The sequence below is a fragment of the Mytilus californianus genome, unplaced genomic scaffold (assembly GCF_021869535.1).
Source record: "Mytilus californianus isolate M0D057914Y unplaced genomic scaffold, xbMytCali1.0.p SCAF_9, whole genome shotgun sequence".
Lineage (NCBI taxonomy): Eukaryota > Metazoa > Mollusca > Bivalvia > Mytilida > Mytilidae > Mytilus > Mytilus californianus.
In genome coordinates, this window is record NW_026262745.1 from 95644792 (window position 1) to 95657111 (window position 12320).

At 30.9% G+C, this 12320-nt stretch overlaps 1 long non-coding RNA gene across 1 annotated transcript in view; it reads right to left on the reverse strand.

Annotated features, from left to right (window-relative positions):
- Window positions 1–12074, reverse strand: part of LOC127714181 (uncharacterized) — a 30691-nt gene extending 18617 nt beyond the window's left edge. Inside the window, exon 1 of the long non-coding RNA XR_007987593.1 lies at window positions 12034–12074. This is a non-coding gene — a long non-coding RNA (uncharacterized LOC127714181). The remainder of the gene's footprint in view (window positions 1–12033) is intronic.
- Window positions 12075–12320: the final 246 nt, after the last annotated feature.

The window sequence follows — 12320 nt, forward strand, 5'->3', positions numbered from 1 at the left end:
TGAATTGTGATTGCACGACTGGTTATGAGTTGTTAAAGTTATCCCATCTTCATTGAAACTGTATAAATTGTAATAAGAAGTAAAATAAAAAAAATACCAAATTCAAGGAAAATTCAAAATGGAAAGTGCCTTATCAAATGGCAAAATCAAAAGCTCAAACACATCAAACGAATGTAACTTAAAATTTATATATAATCTATAGTGAAATGAAGATCCAAAGTTTATTAATCATCAACTGATAGACAAACAGGCAAAGTTTATTAAATATTGTAAAAGAATTCAAGAAATATTTCAAATTAAGTCCAGCTCTAATATATTTATATGTAACTTATTAATTATTTCTATCTAGAAAATACATTTAAATTATTGACCTGAAGAAAGCTTCTCATGGAATTATATAACCAAGAGTAAACTAAAGGAATAGCAATAAACAATAAACATGGTTAATGTCAACTTTGCCTGAATAAGTTGGAACTACAGTTCTCATAATTTTAAAATTTTCAACGGAAAATATGTGAAATGTAAAAACTGAGTAAAACGATATTCACTTCTTTTCAAAAGTCCAGTTAAAAACAGAATTGGGTGTGCAAACAAACGAAACTGCATTAACTTAAACTAAAAATGCAGTTAAGCAAAACAAACAAAAATGTCCGATTGCCATTGTTGGATCTTTAAACTGTCATTCATCAGTTAAGACACTTAGACATTGTAAACATAAAACAAGCTGTGATCGAGAAATGAAAATTTGAAATTATAATTGTTGTCTATTTCGTTCTCTATCAATATACATATTAGATATTGTATAAAAAGTATTTTCAATGATTTGTTACTTGATTCGCTCAGCTGAGTAGGTGACAATTGACCGATTTTCAAATTCCATTTTGTAAAAAAAAGGTGGACTTTGTGTAAATTATTAGAACTTTATGCAGAAAAAAGAAAATGTAAATGATAACGTATAGATTTATATATGAGTTGATACTTTATTTAGCTACTGACGTAGACGATAAACAAAGCCTGCATATGAATCAGTAATGGCAGATAATTTGTTTATTGGTGACTCCAGAGTGTCCAAAATTCTTTACAGCACTCCAATTTGCTAATTGTATGTTTATTGAATGTCCTGCAGTTTCCCTTTATATGACAGGTTGACGAGCAATTTGGTGCCGTGTATATGAAGTAATTATATTATATAGGCTACCGATTGGGATAAATTTTGTCTGCTAAAAAAAGAAGTCATCGGATAAGCCGAAAATTGACCTATTAGTCATTAATTGTTGGGAGTCGTTCTGGTGTCCAGATTGTATAAACATATATCACCTAAATGGCTAACAACAATTCCAAAAACATATGAGAAAAAAGAAAAGTCGTCGCTAATCTTTCCAATGACGAAAGTGAAGATGACGACGCAGCAAACGACGTTTCTGCCGATCCATCTCCGCCACCAGAGATTAATGTTACCCTTCCCCCATAAACCGTCCCTATCAGCAAATCAGGCTTCAAACATGGATGCGGTGGTAAAACCTTGGCTAAAACATGGTAATCGAAAGTATGATTCGACAATTAGAAAGACAAATAGATGGAATATCACAAATCCATCAATAAAAAAACCAAAAACTAATGCGAGTATTCATATGTATTGCATACCACGTTTAGGAGGTTATTCAAAAATGTAGTATATTTCGAAATTTGTATACGGTCCCTCTATTTTTGAGTCCGTGTACGTACCGGTGTCAGTATAAGAGTGCGTGTAGACGACTTTTCTAAAATGTCTATTAAACAATCGGAAGCCCTTCTACAACAATATAATCGTTTTTATTTGCTATATTTTCGGTGCTCTCGATAAAAGCATTTTGGTTTTTATTTATTGGCAATTTATTCCTTGTTTTTTTGTTTTTATTTCCTTTGTAAATGAAGAAGAGAAATTATGAAATAATTGTAGTTCACTGAAAAACGACGCAAAACAGTGTAAACAAAAATGATCCGTTTCAATATGAGCTGGCTTGAAATTCTGCTCTAAACTTATCAGTAAACATAGGTATAGACATTCCATGCATGGTGCCCTGATAAGAGCAGTGTATTCATTCATAAATAAAAACATGTTGATAAATAACTCAAACTTTATTTTTAAGTTGATATTGAAAATGAAAAATATGATAAAATACATAATGGTAAATATCCGTTTCTGGCATTTTTATTGGTGAATGGGAGGTAGCTCTACTTATAAACCTGCATTAAGTTTTGCTGTTTATACGGTTAAAGATTGTTTCGTAACACTGTGTTAACTACTACAATTAGGTTCTACCTAATTTGAGTTATAACAAAACCAAAGGAGAAGGTCCGGAAAGGGCCGATTTTGGCCTCAAACTTCAGGTTCATCTGATGAAAGATTTTGGACACTTTTTAAACACTTAAGTGTCTACTTTAGTCGATTCAATTAGTTTATGTGAAAAATTTGAACTGATTAAGTCACTAAAGACGCTCAAATGTAAGCTTAAATTTGAAAAATCTATCAAATATGCCATAATATGTCACTTTTCAGATGTTTTTTGTCAAAAATGAAAGTGGCCGCATCCGTGTTCAGTCTCAACCTTTATGTATGTTATGTATTATCATCAAATACAACTTATATTTAAATATTAAGAATGAACACACATGCGGCCACTTCCATTTAAGACGGAAACCGTCTAAAAATTAACTCAGATGATAAAATTGTGAATATTTCAGTAATTTAGCATGACTTAATGATGCTAGTACCCGATACATGTGCATTGTATTGTCAAAAACAGCCCATATTTATGTAACAGAATTATTCTACTTTCAAATAAATAGCTAAAAGTTTACATTTTAACAATTTTGTAAAACTGCTATATTTTGGGGCCAAAAAGGGGTCTTACTGGGCCTACTCCTTTGAAAATAGAAAACATACCAGTTTGGATTTTATCTGAAATTGTCTCTGAAATGTACGTAATTAGTTTTACATGAAAATAGAGTATAACAATGATGCAAGACCAGAAAATTATTAATTTTTCTCATAATTAAATTATCAGATAACTATGCCTAATTCAAAGATGGTCATGAAATCGCATGATGAGTCATTATCCACACCAAAAAGATTCATAGCAAGGCGTTGCAGACCCAATTAGTGGCCTTGTGCTGTGTTCTACTCTTTTGTCGGGTTGTTATCTTTTTGACACATTCCCTGTTTCCATTCTCTATTCTATCACTATACAAATTACAAATGGAGGAATGATTTCCTATGACACAATTATTCAGGAAACACCAATTTGTGTAGATGTAAGTATATGTAAGTAACAGTTTGTCCGTCAACAACAAGTAAAACCGTATAGTAATCTATCAAACGGCCCCACTATGACAAAAAGTAATACAATACGTTATGAGAATAAACTGTAGTTAACTTTTTTACTTCTTTCCATTAATATTTCTTTGCATCAAACTCTCATTTCTGCCAATTTATTAAAATTACATAGTACGAGTTATTACCTTTATAAAGACAGGAAATATTTAAATTGTTTTTTTTTCAGAGGAAAACGAAAAGGGCGTGAAAAGGGTTTTCTGAATTGACGGAAATCAAATTAAAACGATACCAAAATATAATACAAAAACATGTGCCATGCGTTTCTTCTTCTGTAAATATTGCTGGGTATAAGTTGGATTTTTAATAGAATCATAAAGCACCTTGTTATCACTTTATCGTACTGTGCAATAAATAAATACTTATTTTTTTATATATGCTTTAAGAAAAATAAATTGTATGGCAACAAGATTGAATAGTTTTGCTATAAAAAGTAAAATAAGAAAGATACGGAACTCCTAGAAAAATTCAAAAAGGAAATTCCCTTATCTAATCGCAAAATTAAAAGCTCAAATACATCAAACGAATAGAAAACAACTGTCATATTCCTGACTTGGTAAGGCATTTCCTTATGTAGAAAATGGTGGATTAAACCTGGTTTTAAAAAGAGCTAAATCACTCACATGTATGTGTCATCTCTAGAATAAACCAATAATTAATATCTAATCTCGGTATTAGAGGATGACGTCAGTTAACAAAATATGTCAGTTGGGTGGACACTTAAAATAATATTCAGAAAATATTTTGTAAATTTGCTGGAACGAAATAATGTATAATTGTATATAAATAAAGCTTTGGGAATATGTCTTAATATGATGAAAAGCAATGGCCTATTTAGAATGGAAACTCAAATTTCATGATTATTCACTACTATCAAAAACATAGAGTACTAGTATCAGTTTATAAAACAAGTACAAAATCCAATAATGTTGTGTTCACGGTGTCAATCTATTTTTCTATAGAAGATATCCATTTAGAGAATTTGTACCATATTCATGATATTGGGAAACGTGATAATGAAATGTATACCGAGACTTCGGTTCACTTCAGATTTACTCGACAAAAATTAATCGTTAGATTAAAGAGGAGTGTCAAAATGTATAAGTCGAAGAGAGACAGACGAAATTACGGCATCACGACAAACCTCGAAATGACAACATTATAATATGATGTTCCTCAAACGCTTTGAGTACATACCCCAAAACTAATATATTGTATGTCAGCTGATCAGCAACGTCACTAATTGTTTCGATTGTTCCAATCATACTCCCACGTGTGCTTTTTATACTAGTAATTGAATTATCCCAAAACAATCGATGTAAACGACGTCGTTGAACGATGGCTTACGAATATAAGCATTCTACAGAAAAATGCACGAATGTGAAACTGAAAGTCGTCAAAACATGGAACCATTAACCAACTATGTTAAGAATTTGTTGAAAGTCCATTTTCGTTTAAGAAAAAGTAAGATAATAATTTAGCTACGTCCAAACCTGTCTTGTTATGTTATTGTAAATCGTTCACGCATGTCAATTATTCAGTTTTCGTCTATTACATAATATGAATGTTGGGTTTAATTATCGTAACAGCAAATATCTGCCTTCACCTGGAGCGCTTTGAAATCAATGAATTGCCGTCTTTGTCATGTTAGAATATCGCTCGAGGTAAAATATTTAGCATTAAGGACCATTCCATGGTAAAATCAATATGAATTTGAAAACAAATAGTGAAAACCATCAAAACTTAATCCGCATCATACAATACGTCCTCTTGCTTTTTACAACATATTCACGAAAAGGACAAGTCATTGTGATATTAAAAGGGTTTTTTGTTTGTATTTCAGCTCTCTATTATTTTCTATCACAAGTCAGGAACAAATACATATTGCCTTTTACAAATAGCAAAAAATATATAAGCGTTGTGTATTATTATCAACGTTTAATAAAGACATGCCTAAATCGTGCATCATTTTGTTGTTTATGAATCAGTACAGGAATGCATAAACAAATTTAAAGAATGTTTCAATATCATGATATGATCTTTAGCACTGTCTTTCCTCATTTTTATGATATATGTGGGTGAGCAAGTGCTCGGTATGGTTTAAACCTCCATTTTTATTACTGATTATCGAGTGTATACGAAATTATAGTATATGTTGAACAATTATAATTCAAAATATCATTATAGATGAATTCCAAGTAGTGGAGTAACCTAGAAGCATCATACAAATAGCAGTATTGTTACTCAGTTTTTACACAATTATAAGTCAGAGGGGATTATGGTCACGACAATAGGAACGCATCTGTCGTCACCTGTGAAACAAATATTCAATAACGGTCAACCAACTCGTAAAGGCGTCCGTAACATCTTCAAAGGGATGATTTCTACTTAACCTCTTCGATTTAATAGCTTCCTTGTAAGCAGCAAACCTCTATCAAGGAAATCATGATAGGAAATACAAGCTCTGGAATATTGTATCAATTGGGATATATATACTCCAAATGAAGGCGCTGCTGAAATATTGCTACATAGAAATGGAGAGTTCACAATTATGAGGCTGAAATCATCCCTTTTGTTCTCAACCGACTCTCATAAAAATATACAATTGTTCACAGTTATAAATAATCGCGAACATAAATTGAGTAAGTTTGCGAGTTAATTAGCTGTTTCTGCAATCAAGTAAACATCCGCAGTATAAAACCGTTCGCTAAAAGTGAACCCTATGTTCACAATGAGTTTGGTAGAAATTACAAAAAAAAACGTCTAATAAAGAATTAAACTTATTCACAATTATTTCTTAACGTAGTGTTTCGGCCGTATATCGTTTTAGAATTGGACGATGTATCATGGTTTAAAATGGATTATCCCCCGTTTACTAGACAAATCTCAAATAGAATATGACTCACTAATTACATTTTTTATTAAACACGAGTAAAGTATAACTAGCCAGGGACGTCTCTATTAAGTATCGATTTACTTGTAGCATTATTGTCGTCCAAAAGACGTATTTAGTTAAATACCGAGATTGTTTTAAGTGAAATTGTAATATACACTCTCCATTCTACCTTTTATTCCAACGATTGAGATTAAATATGAGGATAACAGGAAATATAAAGACAATCTCATAAATATTTAAACTATCAAAATGAAGATCCCTTCAAATTGTCAAAAGGTTATTGATTTTGTACGTAACCATGACGAAACACGGTGAAAGAATCATCATTAATCATTAAGTACAGATAATAAACAAATAAAGATGTGCATTGTAAAATGCTTAACAAAGAACATTTAGAATAATTTAAAAATGTTTTAATGAAATTGTATTCAATAGTCCATATTTGTTTCAGACAAAATTAAAAGGTGACATGAAAAGAACTGTCAAAAACACAAGTAAAAGATAACAAGAAACAATGCAAATAACATTCAGCAAAATTCTTTTCAAAAACTAAAGACTGAAAAGAAAGAAATCATAAAAATTAAATACTTCACCCCTTTAATTCACTGTACATGATTAACATAACACTTCATAAATTTCATGCGTTCAAAGCTCTTTCCTGGATTTACCTTTAGCAGGAACGCTCAAATCTCAACATTTGAAAGCCAGGGATGTTTTTAGTAAAGATTTGACCTTGCCAAATTATATAAAAGAGGGACGAAAGATACCAGAGGGACAGTCAAACTCATAGATCGAAAACAAACTGACAACGCCATGGCCAAAAATAAAAAGACAAACAGACAAATAATAGTACAGATGACACAACATAGAAAACTAAAGACTAAGCAACACGAACCCCACCAAAAACTGTGGGTGATCTCAGGTGCTCCGGAAGGGTATGTAGATCCTGCTCCACATGTGGCACCCGTCGTGTTGCTTATGTTATGTTATGTTAAGTTGCGGAAGAGAAAATTTGATAATGATAATAAGATAATTTATTCAAAATAAAGTACTTCTATGTCTTTCTTTTTCAAATTAGGATACTAGTAAACCAAAATATATCAATGTTTTTGAGAAAATTTTAATCAAAATAGTGAAAACAATCACATTTTAATCAGAACCATACAGTACTTCCTCGTCCGTTAATACGTAAACTTCACTGTGATATTACAAGTCTTTCTATTGTGATTTAACTTCTTGAATTTTAATTTACCTTTCAGGAACAAATATATATTGCATTTTACAAGTAGCACAAGCTATTTTTTTTTTTATATAAAATATGACGTCCAATAAGCATCAATATGCTTAAATAGTGATTCATTGTATTGCATATGAATAGGAATAGTGACTCATATAGAAATTTACAGTACGTTTTTATAATCATATTTTGTTGAGTATTTTGATCGGTTTAAATTTCCATTAATAAAACCTTGAACAATATCCATTATTGTGTGTGTATACAATTATTGTATATTTTGACCGAATAAACCTAAAACATAATTGGATTCTAAGTAGTGCCGTTACTGAGAAGTGACATTGTAAGTTAGTTGTGACACAACTACAATACAGTGGTGTCAATCAGACGTGTTTTCTATTTAACTCAATGGGGATGTTAAGATTATTCAAATAAGTCAAATGTTATGAAATATTTGCGATAAATACACAAGTTTTGAAAATAACTTCAACAAAAATGCTTTCAAATATTATTTCATTTTAATAATTCTAACCTATAAATATCTAAGTATACAGGATTCATATGAATTGACCGAATAGAGTATGGGATGACAAATTTAGACGTCGTCAATAGAAAATACACAATGGTGACAATAAGTAAACTGAATTGCATATATTTTGATTAGCACTACGCTGTTTAAATAGCTGTTCATCCCAAGAGTACAATTGGTTGAGTGGTAAGTGCCTCCCAACTGACATCATTTATTACATTAATGTCTTCATTTTTCCGTTCATGGAGTTTTTTTTATTATAATTTCATTATTTCAGAAAATTCTCTTTACTTTACTGTGTTATAAGGACGTTAGGAAAAACATATGTGTCAAATGCTATATTATTGTTATAACTTGTAAAAATATAAACAAGGCTTACAGAAAAATGATTTTAAATGCTATTGTATCATGGTCACAGTAAGATTGTGACTTACCATATTGTTTAAGGTCATACAGAAAATATATAGTGAGCTTGTGTATAACCCAGCCGAAAAGCCGAAAAGAAGCAATGTCGCATATTTCTTTCTTTCTTTTTGTCATAACTTTGACGAACGTAACTTTTTATATTATATCTGTGCAGAAAAATCCTAATCGTGCTTAATATTTGACTTTCATTAATATATTATAACATTCAAGCAGTTTGACATGCTGATATTATATTCTTGACAGAATGTCATTGGACGTAATAATAGCAAAGCATGCATATTGTCGAAACAGCTTTGTCAGGAAGTAAAAATCAGAGCACCTTGAAAATTGGAATAAGCTGCATATGAGATTGCTATACCGTGTGACTTTTTTTCTCACATCAATTGCTAATTAACGCCTTATTTACCAAAATTGAAAACATAAGTGAGTTATATTATACAGTCTTACGTGTGGTTTTTAATCTTCTACTAGCTATATATAGGTATTTACACGCTCTTCTTCGAAACAGTTGGTATAAACAAGACCAAATAAAGAAACGCTCCTTGGATTAATATAGATATTCAATGATCAATGCAAAGCAAACGGGTACGTTGATGAATAGGCACAATGATCCGTATAAAAATTTACGGTAAGTTGTTATTATTGTATTGTGAAACCACTTCCTATTTGTATCGTATGAAGGTGACATAATTCGTGGTAGTGTAATAATTTTGGTTAAAAAACGTTTAATTGTTGATGAATAGGTAATTTAAACTAGTTTGTATTTCGTTGAAAATTACTGTTTGAATATGTATTTTTAAATGTTATTGAATTATAAGTACACAAGTCAGGGCTACTGGAGGAAACTCCATCCCCAAACTGTTATCTTTTGACATAGTTCTGCATTTTTACAAAATCTTTAAAAGATGTCAATCATACTATTTATTTAAATCATTGAGGTTAGAATAATCTCAAAACAAATGTGAATTTTACCCACGGTATTTATTTAAATAAGGCAACAGTAGTATACCACTGTTCGAAATTCATAAATCGATTGAGAAAAAAACAAATCCGGGTTACAAACTAAAACTGAGGGAAACACATCAAATATAAGAGGAGAACTACGACACAACAGAAACATTAGAATGTAACACACACAGAAACGAACTATAATATAACAATGGCCATTTTCCTGACTTGGTACAGGACATTTTTAGAAAAAAATGGTGGATTGAACCTGGTTTTGTGGCTAGCCAAACCTCCCGCTTTTATGACAATGCTAAATATAACATTAAAATGACAACATTACATGACAGGACTACAATACAAATAAATGGGAGAACATATAGGACAGAGAAACATACGAATAATAGCTAACAAAAGGTACCAGGTTTAAAATTTAATACGCAAGACACGCGTTTCGTCCACACAAGACTTACCAGTGACGCTCAGATCAAAAAAAAATCAAAAGCCAAAACAAGTACAAAGTTGAAGAGCATTGAGGATCAAAAGTTCTAAAATGTTGTGCCTAATACGGCTAAGGTTTTCTGTCTGGGATAAGAACATCCTTATTATTTAGAATAATTCATACTTTTGCAAACATTAAATTTATAAAAATGACTATATAATAGATATACATGATAACGCCGGAGTGGTGACTAACTACAGAATAAAAACAGATACATAAAACAACAGAAACCAGCACATAAAAATTCACAGCCGAGTTAGCCAAAGAGATCAACGCACAAAGTGACGTCACATTTGAATTTCTAAAAATTCCCCAAAATAGGATAGATTTAGGATGGAATTCAAGATTAGGTTTGTAATACTCATATAACATTTATTAATAACAATGAAAATTACAATACTAATTAATATTAAATTGTGGTAGTTATTAGATAATTAATTGTATTATCTAGCTATGTCGGTGTTTCTTCTAAATCAAACTGTAAACCAAATATATCGTATACATTTAGTTGACCTTAACTAAAATCTAATAAATGAACTGGGTGATTAATTACCATTAATTTAAACCAAACGCGTTGGGTTTTTTCTTTTAAATGAATGACGTGATCTTGACTATGAGTAATGTTAAGTAATTGTATTGCAATACATTTTTCTTGTAATTTAGTTAAAATAACTTTATATAGTTTGCTCAGTCACTCTCCTTCTAATGTTAATTTCAACGTAGGTCATAATAGGTTAAATGAAGGAATAAAGATCAATAATTATAATTGTAACCGAAATCCAATAACATGAATTGGGTTTCATATTTCATCAGCGAGAAGTTAATCATTCATCTAATCAGTACAAAATGTAATAAGTTTTTGGAGGTGTTTTGCATTATGCACCTTTCTTCCTATTTACATTCATCGTTTTCTTATTCCAAGTACTTGATAGGGTTGAACTATTCATTGTATATGACATTTTAAATATACGACTGCACTCATTACTATGTTGACTGATAATTTAAAATTTGAATATTTAAACAGAACACATTTCAAAATAATATTCCTATTAATTCCTAGTTGAGCAGTTACTAAGAAGTCCAACAAAGACACCCATCAATTGACATAACATGAAAGATAATATTAATATTACTGAGGTGCAAAATTCAGAACAATATCAGAAATTAAAAATATGAAACAGGCCAAAGATTGCCTTTGTTACATGGAATTAATCCATGACAGTAAAAATTGAATAAAAGCTGCTTGTATCACCTACGGTTCTTTCGAAAAACATGGGGCTTGATAAGTACGTTTGAAATTTACAAAAAGAAACGCCCTCTCATTGAAATTTGGTGTCAAGATATTTGCTTGTGGAGATGTGGGATTTTACAAAATCTTCCCAAAGAATTGAAAAAATTTAAGACAAACAAATAAACTTTAAACAACGTGGTCTGATACTAGATACAAACATATGTATACTACAGATATTATCAGTAGGTTTATGTTTTTTTCACGAAAATACAATGTCGAGTCATCAAATCTGCAGTGATAATTTCAATAGCATAAAGCGTTCAAAAAAACGTAAGACAGCATATCATTCAGTATAATTCGGTCGCTCACATAAACAAATATGAAAAAGACATAACTGTGTTTAGTAGTTTTTATATTTTTCTCTGCTGGTGGACTATCAGTCCCCGAGGTTACCATCAGCTCAGTAACAAACATTTCGTTTATAAATTTTGAAGTTATAAAGAAACTCAGGTTTCAACTCCCTCAGGCAAAGTTAACCTTAGATGAATTTGGCTATTTTTTCAGGTCTTTTGTTGTCGTACAGCTCTTCAACTGTTTCGGTTCTTATACATCCGTGGCTTTCAAATATTCGGCTTTGATCGTTAATGGTGAAGGTTAATCTGGAAAAGCACTTCGAAAACATGAAATTTATAACGTGTTGCTTTCATTTCATTCTATTTATTAATAAGAAGAATGAGCATGATTGTAAATGAGACAATTATACACCAAAATTCGAATTACGTAGATATAAGTGATTATTGTTTTTCGTCTAAAAAGGTATGATCCAAAATTGTTCAAACAAACATTGGCACTTATACCACATCTTCTTATATCTATATATTTTAAGTAAATACTAACTTTTGGTGTTCTGTCTACTTTTATCTTTCCGCTTGTGTTGATGTTATTCTCAGTAATGTTCTGCTCTGGTTAACAGGTTTGAAAATAAAGTCCATTTATAGATGCATGCTTATTTATTAAATACACAGATCTGTTATTTTACCGGTTATGTCCTTTTTTCCGGAATGTAAAGGATCCGTATGGTTGGTGCAGCGTAACGCTTACCCTGACGACACACCCTTTTTTTAAATATTCGTTCGTTGTTTGTCGTCTTAATTAATTTATGATATTTTAACATAACTAAAATT